Raw genomic sequence first — 12,251 nt, forward strand, 5'->3', positions numbered from 1 at the left:
TAATCCTGAAGGTAGATGTAGAGGTAGCGTGCCGACGGCGATCACATCGACTTTGGAACCATTTCCCACGCGCATCGTCACCTCGTCCTTAGCCAATGTCCGCTTAATCCGTAGTCCCTTTTTCGAGTTGCAAATATTAGCAACAGATCCAGTATCAAATACCCAGGTGCTACTACGAGCTCTGGTAAGGTACACATCAATAACATGTATATCACATATACCTTTGTTCACCTTGCCATCCTTCTTATCCGCCAAATACTTGTGGCAGTTCCGCTTCCCGTGACCAGTCTGCTTGCAGGAGAAGCACTCAGTCTCAGGCTTAGGTCCAGACTTGGGTTTCTTCTCTTGAGCAGCAACTTGTTTGCTATTCTTCTTGAAGTTCTCCTTCTTTTTCCCTTTGCCCTTCTTCTTGAACTGGTGGTCTTATTGACCATCAACACTTGATGCTCCTTCTTGATTTCTACCTCCGCAGCCTTTAGCATTGCGAAGAGCTCGGGAATTGTCTTTTCCATCCCTTGCATATTATAGTTCATCACGAAGCTCTTGTAGCTTGGTGGCAGTGATTGAAGAATTCTGTCAATGACGCTATCATCCGGAATATTAACTCCCAGTTGAATCAAGTGATTGTTATACCCAGACATTCTGAGTATATGCTCACTGACAGAACTATTCTCCATCTTGCAGCTATAGAACTTATTGGAGACTTCATATCTCTCAATCCGGGCATTTGCTTGAAATATTAACTTCAACTCCTGGAACATCTCATATGCTCCATGACGTTCAAAACGTCGTTGAAGTCCCGGTTCTAAGCCGTAAAGCATGGCACACTGAACGATCGAGTAGTCATCAGCTTTGCTCTACCAGACGTTCACAACATCTAGTGTTGCTCTTGCAGCAGGTTTGGCACCCAGCGGTGCTTCTAGGATGTAATTCTTGTGTGCAGCAATGAGGATAATCCTCAAGTTACGGACCCAGTCCGTGTAATTGCTACCATTATCTTTCAACTTTGCTTTCTCAAGGAACGCGTTAAAATTCAACGGAACAACAGCACGAGCCATCTATCTACAACAAACATAGACATGCAAAATACTATCAGGTACTAAGTTCATGATAAATTTAAGTTCAATTAATCATATTACTTAATAACTCCCACTTAGATTGACATCCCTCTAATCATCTAAGTGATCACGTGATCCAAATCAACTAAACCATAACCGATCATCACGTGAAATGGAGTAGTTTTCAATGGTGAACATCACTATGTTGATCATATCTACTATATGATTCATGCTCGACCTTTCGGTCTCAGTGTTCCGAGGCCATATCTGCATATGCTAGGCTCGTCAAGTTTAACTTGAGTATTCTACGGGTGCAAAACTGGCTTGCACCCGTTGTAGATGGACGTAGAACTTATCACACCCGATCATCACGTGGTGTCTGGGCACGACAAACTTTGGCAACAGTGCATACTCAGGGAGAACACTTTTTATCTTGAAATTTAGTGAGAGATCATCTTATAATGCTACCATCAATCAAAGCAAGATAAGATGCATAAAAGATAAACATCACATGCAATCAATATAAGTGATATGATATGGCCATCATCATCTTGTGCTTGTGATCACCATCTCCGAAGCACCGTCATGATCACCATCGTCACCAGCGCGAAACCTTGATCTCCATTGTAGCATCGTTGTCGTCTCGCCAACTATTGCTTCTACGACTATCGCTACCTCTTAGTGATAAAGTAAAGCAATTACAGGGCGATTGCATTGCATACAATAAAGCGACAACCATATGGCTCCTGCCAGTTGCCGATAACTCGGTTACAAAACATGATCATCTCATACAATAAAATATAGCATCACGTCTTGACCATATCACATCACAACATGCCCTGCAAAAACAAGTTAGACGTCCTCTACTTTGTTGTTGCAAGTTTTACGTGGCTACTACGGGCTGAGCAAGAACCGTTCTTACCTATGCATCAAAACCACAACGATAGTTCGTCAAGTTAGTGCTGTTTTAACCTTCTCAAGGACCGGACGTAGCCACACTCGGTTCAACTAAAGTTGGAGAAACTGACACCCGCCAGCCACCTGTGTGCAAAGCACGTCGGTAGAACCAGTCTCGCGTAAACGTACGCGTAATGTCGGTCCGGGCCGCTTCATCCAACAATACCGCCGAACCAAACTATGACATGCTGGTAAGCAGTATGACTTGTATCACCCACAACTCACTTGTGTTCTACTCGTGCATATAACATCAACGCATAAAACCAGGCTCGGATGCCACTGTTGGGGAACGTAGTAATTTCAAAATTTTCCTACGCACACGCAAGATCATGGTGGTGCATAGCAATGAGAGGGAAGAGTGTGTCCATGTACCCTCGTAGACCGAAAGCGGAAGCGTTAGCACAACACGGTTGATGTAGTCGTACGACTTCACGGCCCGACCGATCAAGCACCAAAACTATAGCACCTCTGAGTTCTTGCACATGTTCAGCTCTATCGGATTTCGTGTTCCGGCAGACCCTTGAGGTTCGAACACTGGGGTGCGTGCGGAGATTCAACCCTCTACGGGCTCGCTCCTCGCCGAATCGCTAGGACCTAAACTACCAAACTGAATAGCACAAGGGACACAAGATTTATACTGGTTCAGGCCACCATTGTGGTGTAATACCCTACTCCAGTGTGTGTGTGGTGGATTGCTTCTTGGGCTTGATGATGAACAATACAAGGCAGAACAGCCTCGCGAGGGTCTGTTCTTGGCTGGTGCGACGAACTGTTGGGAGGAGTTCAATCGCCCTCCCTACTGGTTTTCTGGTGAGGGTTCTCTCTCTCCCTTCCTTGTGGTGGCTAGTCCTATTTATAGGCAAAGGCCCTGGGCCTCTTCCGAAATATTGAGCAGGAAGGGCACCAACAATTGGCCATTTTGAAGGGGAACATTGGGTACACTTATCCTGACTAAAGTTGGTCCTCGCCTGTCAAAGGCTCTGGCGGTGACGCCGGCTTGGGCTCCACAATGACTTCCTTTCGGCCGTTGGGCTGGTCTTGGTCTTGTTGCACCGAAATGGATGCCTTTGCTTGATGCTCTCGCCCGCGCTTGCTCCCTTTGCACCAAAGAGGAAAGGAGGACACTGCGCGGGCCGACGCCCGACTGGCGCCCTTGGTCGTCATGGCTTGCGTCATGGGCACCTCGTGAGGTACCCCGCCTTGAACTCTCCGCCTCCTCATGAGCCAGCCTGACGAGGCCGTGCCTGAGGAAGCTCCTTGTCGCCCGCCCCGCGAGGCTTGGCCCCTCGCAAGGGTCTTGAGCTTGCGTTGATGAAGATGGGCTGTGCTGGGCCTCCTTTGAGCCACGCTGCAGGCCGCAGGCAGGCCAGTCTGGGGACACCCATTCCCAGAATGCCGACAGTAGCCCCCGGGCCCATGGCGCGCCCGAACTTGGCCGAGCAGAGAGGCGAAAGGGCAAGTGCGAAGCATCGCGGGCCCTAACAGCCTGCGGCCTTGGGCGCCGCGTGGCGGTGGATTGGTCGGGGGCGACTCCGCTTCCCCACGACACCTTGGTAACCGCACGGATTTGACTAGTCCCGCATGCAAAGCGGGTCATGATTACCTGCGATCGTGGAGGTCGACGGTTGGCCTTCGCCGGCTATAAGTACGGAATGGCATGCGCCCTTCCAGCCTATGCCCCCTTGCTTCTCCTTCTTCTCCATGGCTCCACCAAGGAAGTTTTCGGCCGCAGAGAAAGGAAAAGCCCGCGAGGTCGAGTCTTCCTCTCCCCCGCCCAAGCGCGGTCATGGTCGCACTACAGGAATCCAGTACTTTGCCATCTGCCATGGCGGACGGCAAAGGCAGGGACGGCTGACGGCAAAGCACTTTGCCGTCCGCCGTGGACGGCAAACACAGACGACAAAGATAGGGTCGGCAAACAGGTCCTTTGCCGTCCGCTTTCCAAGGCGGACGGCAAAGAGCCCTTTGCCTACAGCGGCGGACGACAAAGAGGGGGGACGGAAAAATGTGGCACGTCCGCCATTGTCACTCCATTAGGCGGCTAACGGCGGCCTTTGCCGTCCACCAGCGGACGGCAAATTAGTGCGCCTCTTTGCCGTCCGCCAGGTGACATCAGCAATACCTCAGCGCCCGTTTTTTTGCCGTCCGCCTAGCAGACGACAAAGGCGAAGTCTTTGCCGCCAGTGATGCTTTGCCGTCCGCCACTGTCGGCAAATTGACCAAATGGTCCACCCCCAGGAAGCACAGGTGGGCGCCACGTGCCCCCTTTGCCATCTGCCACCGACGGCAAAGGTGTCTTTGCCGTCTGCCGCGGACGGCAAAGAGCCTGCACTGCCTCTTTTTTTTCTTCTATTTTTCTTATATCCAACAATTATCACAACAAAAATTATCACAACACATATATATCCATCACACCCATCACATAGTTCCATCACATCACATATATATCCATCACATATATATCCATCAAAAATTTCACATCACATATATATCCATCACATAGTTCCATCGATCCATACATATTACAATATGCAAAGTTTCTTCATAGCAAGCCAGCAGAATACAAGTGCATCAAAGGAAAAAACAGGAAAAAGCAAGCAATCCATCATAGGAAGCTGGCTTCCGTGAAGTGAATGAAACCTGCAAAATGACAAATAAGAAAGTTAGAAAAAGAAGACTAGAAGAAAAAGAATAGAAGAAGAAGAAGTATATGCCATATATTAGCTAACTTAGGTGAGATGTATTGTATATGAGCTAACCTAGGTGAAATGGGTAGTTTATGAGCTATCCTAGGTGAAATGGATCATTTTGGAGCTAAGTTAGGTGAAATGGGTCGTTTATGAGCAAACCTAGGTGAAATGCCACGTTTTTGAGCTAACTAAGGTAAAATGGATCGTTTTTTAGCTAACTTAGGTGAAATGGGTCATTTTGGAGCTAACCTTGGTGAAATGGGTCATTTTGGAGCTAACCTAGGTGGAATGGGTCATTTTAAAGCTAATGTAGGTAAAATGGATCATTTAGGAGCTAATCTAAGTAAAATGGGTCATTTTCGAGCTAACTTGGATAAATTGGATCACTTGTAAGCTAACTAAGGTAAAATGAGTCATTTTAGAGCTAACTTAGGTAGAATGGATGGTTTATGAGGTCAGTAAGCTTATTAAGTCATTTTGGAGGAAAAGAAGCTAACTCTAGGTCATTATGGTAAGCATATTGGAGGAAATAAAGCTAAGTCTAGGTCTTTATGCATTTGTTAAGCAAAACCCTAGAGAAACTTACCGTGATCACGGAGGTGTAGGAGCGGGCTAGCTCGCACCGGTAGCTGGAGAAGGAGTGGGCTGGCTCGCGCCGGTAGCTGGAGAAGGATCGTGCGATGCATTTCTGGAGTTAAGCTGCACCAAAGATCATTTCCAATGTCTCGTTAACATTATGACACTCAAATGTTAAGACAAGCAAGTAATGTCCATTCAAATTAAACTCACCATGCTCCCAGGAGCAATCACTGGCATCGGCGGAGCGGTCTGACCGGACTTCTCGCACACAGACTGCACATTTGGTTTTCACAACAGTCATACTAGTTAGTAATGAGACTCAAATGTTAATACTAGCAAGTAATCTGCAGAAGAAACTTACCACAAGGAGCTCGTACATGGCCCTTGCCTGCATGTCATTCTGTGCCCTCTCCTCCTCCAACATCTTTGTCGTCTTCTCCTCCAACTCCCGCTGCCTCTCCGCCGCCTCCGCCAAAAGTTTCTCCGTTCTATCTCTCTCACTCTGTATAGCAGCCTGCAACACCACTCACGTGACCATTTGTAATCATTGATGGAAGCGCACACAATGTAATGGAGAAAGATAGCTGAGTACGTATAACTAACCTTGATGGCAAGTTGGACTGGCCGTTCACGAGGCCTTATCTCAGGAGCGGAGCTCGACTGGCGCGCCTTGATCTCCGGGAGAGTGCTAGGACACCGGATAAGTCCATCTCTCATGGCTATGGAGCCATGGGACCTCCCGCCACCAGATATCATCAGCAGCTCTGTATCAATGGGACCCTAGCTCGGGTTAAAGTCCTCCCCTTTCCTCGCCTTCCCCTGATCTCTATATTGCACGAGCTTCTCATGGGCGGAGATGTTGGTGAAGTTCTTTGGATCATTGAGGTCAGACGCAGAGAATGCCTTGAATTTCTTGTAAGGGCCAGTGTGGGCCATGGCATACAGGTCGTACACCTCTGGCACCTTATCCGCCTTATTGTAGCGTGCCTGAAAGAGAGACACAAAGTAAATTAGTAATTAAAGGGCTAAAGCTAGCATGATGAATGAATTGCATGAATCATGAAGCAAACCACATACCCAGTTCCGCCCGTACTGAAATAAGTTGGAGCTGCCTTGGTGGTGTGGCACACCTTCCATTTGGGCACGTTTGTCCTTGGCCTCTTTGTGGGTGGCCAGCCATTCTTCTGAGCACCAAGCATTGACCAACACCTCCCAACAATCCATCCGATCCGCACACCATCTCGGAGGGGCCTAAGTTAGCAAATAGAAACTTGAGCGCTAAGGCTATGAATTACTAAATGAAGGAAGTAAGTACAAGGCCTTAAGAATTACCTTCATGTACTTCTCCTTACTCAAGAACTTATCGCGGCACTCCTGCTTGGGCTTCTTGATACCACGCCCGGCGTAGTAGTCTCGAACAGCCTGCACCCGAACCTCATGCCATAAGTTCTGAAGTAGGCGCTTGCACTCCTTGTGGATAACATGATCCGCCTCCTCCTCGTATCCCTCCTCACACCTATAGAATGTCTGCAATCAAATGAGACAATATTTATTAGTACAATTAATAACTAGCTAGTTGAAGATTTTAAATTGCGTAAAGGAGCAATTACCCAGAACTTTCTGATCACGACGTCTGCCCTCGTCTTGCACAAGACACCGTCGATAATCTCACCCGGCGGGGCCGGGGCAGCCAAGTAGTGCTCCCAAGTCAATCGAACCTCTGGAAGCCGACCCTCACCAAGCAACGTGACAAACCCCGGGAAGTTTTGCCGAATCAGAACTCCAAGGACGGAGTTGGGCCGGCGGACACTTTCATGGTGGTCCCAACCCCTGCAGCATGACAAGGCCAACACATCAGTTATTTGAAGAAACATGAATGCAGAAGGTACAAAAAGATTAAATGCACTTACCTCTCCCCATCAGGGAAAATCAACCACCTCTGCTCGCGGGTCGCCGGCACGGACGGGAGCCGTTTAGCACCACGCTGGTAGACGTTGCCCCCCTCCTCCCCCTCCTCATCAGTCGGCTCCCCGCCATCATCAGCATGGCCACTCGGCTCCCCGCCATCCTCAGGCTGACCCGACCAGGTACCCCATCCAGACGTGTGATCCTCCGGGGTCTCGTGGGCCGAAGTCCCGTCGACCCGAGGCTCGTGGGCCGAAGACCCGTGGACTGGAGGCTCGTGGACCGGAGTCCGTGCAGCCTCCTCCTCAGCCGAGTCCACCCTAGCAGTCACATGCTCAGGTGAAACAGCTGGGGGCGGCAGCGAGGAAGGCGCCGTAAGAGCCATCCTACCTCCTCTCCCGCGACCACGTGCTCCACCTCGGCCCTTCTTCTTCCCTCGTCCCCTGCTGGGCACCGCGGTCGACGAAGAATGGCCCGGCGGTGTCGCCATACTGTCCAGCAACGCTCGGCGGAGAGGTGCGTGTGGAATGGAAGACCTCACACTACGCGCCGACGAAGAAGGGGCCTCGGCGCGCTCCCGACCAGCGCCCACCATCTTTCAACACCTGCCATGACAAAGAATAAACGAAATTAGTACAACATAAAAAAAAAGTACCGACATGAATAATAATATGTATATCACTTAAGTGTATCATCATCAAGTACAACATAAAAAAATTGAATACCTGACACTACTAATAATCTCGATCAGTATCATCAATAAATGCATAATCATAATCATCACTATAATCAATGATGGGCTCATAGGGTTCATTGGCATCAACATGTGCAAGGCCACCTTGACGTAATCGGTCAAGCATTGACAGGTCATCCGCAGCAGTAACCTCTTCTTGTTCCGGCTCTTCTTGTTCCTCCTCTGGGGTGATGTCGGATTCATTGTCGCTGTCTACTTCAATGTTTTGGGGTGAAGTATAGCGGTTCTTGAAACGCTTTTTGGAAAGACGTGTCTCTTGGAAGAATTCTCCTTCATATGTGTCTGGGTTAATGTGAGGTTCATAATCCTCTTCCTTTGGGGGAGAAAGTCTAGCACATGGCGGCACTTCATAAACGACATCCCAACCTTTCAGATTTGGATTAGTTTGGCAGGCCCACGGTAGATAGAATACTTGGGTCGCCTGTTAAGCCATAATATAGACATCAGGAACATCTAAATGAGTTCTTTGGTTGATTTCAACTAGCCCTATATGTTCATGAGTCCTAGTCTCCTTCGGCTGAAACCAATAACATTTGAAGACTACGACATTCGGTGGGTTTTCACAATAGAACAGAAGTTCATAAATTGCTTCAACTCTCCCATAATACTCGGTACCTCCTTCGCCGATAGCAGATACACAACAATTTGTAGACTTTCGGTCGGCCATAGATAGCTCTTTGCCATAGGTACGAAAGCGATACCCGTTGATGTCGTACTTGTCAAATGAACGGACCTTATAGTCAAAACCATTAGCGACTTGTCTCAATTCGGCGTCCATAGACTCTGAATTAGCCTACAAGTTTAATATGAAAGGGGATTATTGCATTATGCACAAATTAGCGAATGTAATGAAATTGTCTAATAGAAATTACCGTTTGTTTGAACCAAGAGATGAAACCGGGATAGCCACCTCCTTGCTTTGCGAGAAGCTCATACTCTTCAACGGAATCCTTTTGGATCTCCGCTCCATACGAGAATATGGCGACATATCGACTGTATGACATATCCAGGAATAAGAGTAGTTCAAAGGAAATAGAAGTTGCGAAACAATGTACCGAGAACTTACTCGATGTACGGCCGCACTTCTATCAGGTTGTTGAAGATATACAACGAAATGGTCCGCCATTCTTCGTTATCCAAAGATACTGGATGTGAAACACTAGCTGGTGCGAGATTCCCTTTGAATAGGCTGAGGTTGGATCCACCCTTTTTAGGCTCGTCAGCATTGTACCGAGGCTTCGGATTATGCAAATGACGATTTTTGGCTTCGTAGTGCGCTGTTACGAAGTTTGCCGCCTCCTCTGTGATGAATGCCTCAGCCATCGATGCTTCAATTCTACGTTTATTTTTACATTTTTCTCGAAGCGTCTTCTGCATCCTCTCAGTTGGGTAGCACCAACGATTTTGCACGGGCCCCCCCAATCTTGCCTCGGTCGGGAGATGCAAAATCAAATGCTGCATTGGATTAAAGAAGCCCGATGGAAAGATCTTCTCTAACTTGCAGATCAACTCCGGCGCCAACTCTTCCATTTCTTCTAGCACGCCAGGCGATAGTTCTTTCGCGCAAAGAACACGGAAGAAATAGCTGAGTTCTTCCAGTACTAGCCATTCATCCTCAGGGATGAAGCCACGCAACATCACCGACATTACCCGCTCAATCCATATGTGCCAATCATGACTCTTGAGACCAAATATCTTCAGTTTATCAAGATTCGCTCCCCTCTTTAGATTCGCTGCATACCCATCGGGGAACATCAACTGCTGTTGCACCCACAAGAGAATTTCCCTCATAGCTGGCCTTCCAAGATTGAACCATGCCTTTGGCTTTGTCCAGTTCTGCTTTCCTTTCGGTTCTTTCATGTTTTGTAACGGCCTATCACATAGCGCCTCCAGATCGACTCTAGCCTTAGTATTATCCTTTGACTTCCCATCTATGCCGAACAATGTACCAAAAAGTGCCTCGGCGATATTCTTCTCAGTGTGCATCACGTCGATGTTGTGTGGGCAAAGGAGGTCTTTGAAGTAAGGCAGATCCCATAAGCATATTTTGTGAGTCCACACGTGCTTAGTATTATACCCCTTGAAGTACCCTGGACGTTGTGGATCTGGCTCGAGAGTGTTTAACTAATCCAGGGTCTGTTGGCCTGTCAATGCAGGTGGTGCAGAGTTTTTGACAACTCTACCCCTGATGAAGTTCTTCTTGTCTTTCCTGAACTTATGGCGAGGATCTAGGAACTGTCTATGCATGTCGAAGCAAGAAAACTTGCGACCGGCCTGAAGCCAACGAAACTCAAGAGCTCCCTTGCATGTGGGGCACGGGAACCTTCCATGCACACACCAGCTAACGAATAGCGCATACGCCGGCAAGTCATGCGTCGAGTACATGTACCAGACACGCATTATGAAGTTCCGTTTGCTAAAGGCATCGTATGTCTTGAACCCATTATCCCAGGCTTCTTGCAATTCATCCTTAAGCGGCTGCATGTACACATTCATATTTTTGCCCGGATAGTTGGGTCCTGGAATTATCAACGTCAGGAAAATGTTCTTTCTTTGCATAATCTGTCCGGGGGGGGGGGAGATTGAGTGGAAAGACAAATACGGGCCAACAACTGTATTGGGCTGCCGTCATACCAAACACACTGAACCCATCCGTGCTAATGCCGACTCAAGGATGCCTCGGATCTGCCGCTTTGTCAGCATGTAATTCATCAAACTTTTGCCACACAACACCATCCGATGTGTGTACCATCATCAGATTCCCATCTGCATCTAGTTCGGTTCGTTTGCCTGTTTTGTGCCATGTCATCTGTCTGGCCGTCTCTTCGACCATGAAAAGACGTTGAAGTCTTGGTACGGTTGGCATATACCGAAGAACACTAATGGGGATTTTGGTCTGTGTCTTCTCACCCATACCGTTGTCTACCACAATATACCTGGAAGACTTGCAAATGGGACAATAGTTCAAGTCCGCATAGTCAAGCCTAAATAAGGCACATCCTTTCTCACAGGCATGTATCTTCTCATAGGGCATCTTCAGTGCACGGAGGATTTTGTCCGACTGGTACAGGTTTGCAGGCATTACATGGCCTTTGGGTAGAAAGCGTCCAAATACTGTCATAATTGCGTCATAGCATTCTCTGCCCAAGTTGAACTGAGCCTTCAGAGCCATTACTTGTGAGATGGCATCCAACTGACAAAGCTCAGTGTGCTCGTGGAGCGGACGTTTTGAAGACTCCAACATTTCATTGAAAGCCTTTGCAGATTCCTCCATCTCCTCGTCCGAATCCCGAGCATCATCATAGCCTTGCACCATGTTTTCCATCCCGGTACCATGCTCGTCGCTGCGACGATGATCCACCTCAGCTCGGTCACGTTGGGCAGACTCACCATGAAATGTCCACACCGTATAATCGGGCGTAAAACCACTCTTCTGCAGGTGTTTGCCCATTTCAGCCTCTGTCTTCTTTTCCCAATTGCCGCACCAGAAACAGGGGCACCAGGTTTTCTTTTGGCCATTTGCAAATGCGGCTTGCACAAACCCCTTGGTTTTTGTGAACCATTCAGCGCTCCATTTGTTCTGACCAGTGTGACCGGTATACATCCACGCACGGTCACTCATCTTGACTTTGAGAGCTACTGGACACACAACAATTATATATGTAATTCACCATGTATATATTCATCAATTTATCTATTTTGTCAATTTTATTACGTCCATGCAACCTACACTATAATAGGTAATGATAGGTCCTAATCCCACCCGTGTATGTGTAGATTGAGTTCATTTTCCCATGCTGTGCTCCGGATCCGGCGCAAAATTTTTGGCAGCACCTCCCCGCTGTTCTCCTGATACACGTCTCTGCAATAAACAGAGAGGATGTGTACCCGGAGAACAACAGGGGAGGCACTGACGAAATTTATGCGTCGGATCTGGAGCAAAGCATATGGGAAAACGAACCCAATCTACACATACTCGGGCTGTCCATGGATCACGTTGGACAATTCAAAAGAATCAAGGTTATAAATATGCAAATGCATGCATATTTATAACTATGACGCTTTCGAACGGGAGACACATATTGGTTACGCATACTGATGATTCAAGACACATATATAGCTAGCTATCAAGTTTCATCGGAATAGATCAAATAATTAATGGGGGAGGAGGGACTTGTCATTTGTGCTCACCCACGAACGAAGGGGCAGAGCTCGTCAAACGCATTTGTGCCCGAGGGGTGCCGTGTCGGGGTCGGGGTGCTGTTCCGGTGTCGGGGGGTCGGGGTCTGCGGGTCAGGTTGTCGGGGT

This window comes from Triticum dicoccoides, chromosome 5B (genome assembly GCF_002162155.2).
Source record: "Triticum dicoccoides isolate Atlit2015 ecotype Zavitan chromosome 5B, WEW_v2.0, whole genome shotgun sequence".
Classification (NCBI taxonomy): Eukaryota; Viridiplantae; Streptophyta; class Magnoliopsida; order Poales; family Poaceae; genus Triticum; species Triticum dicoccoides.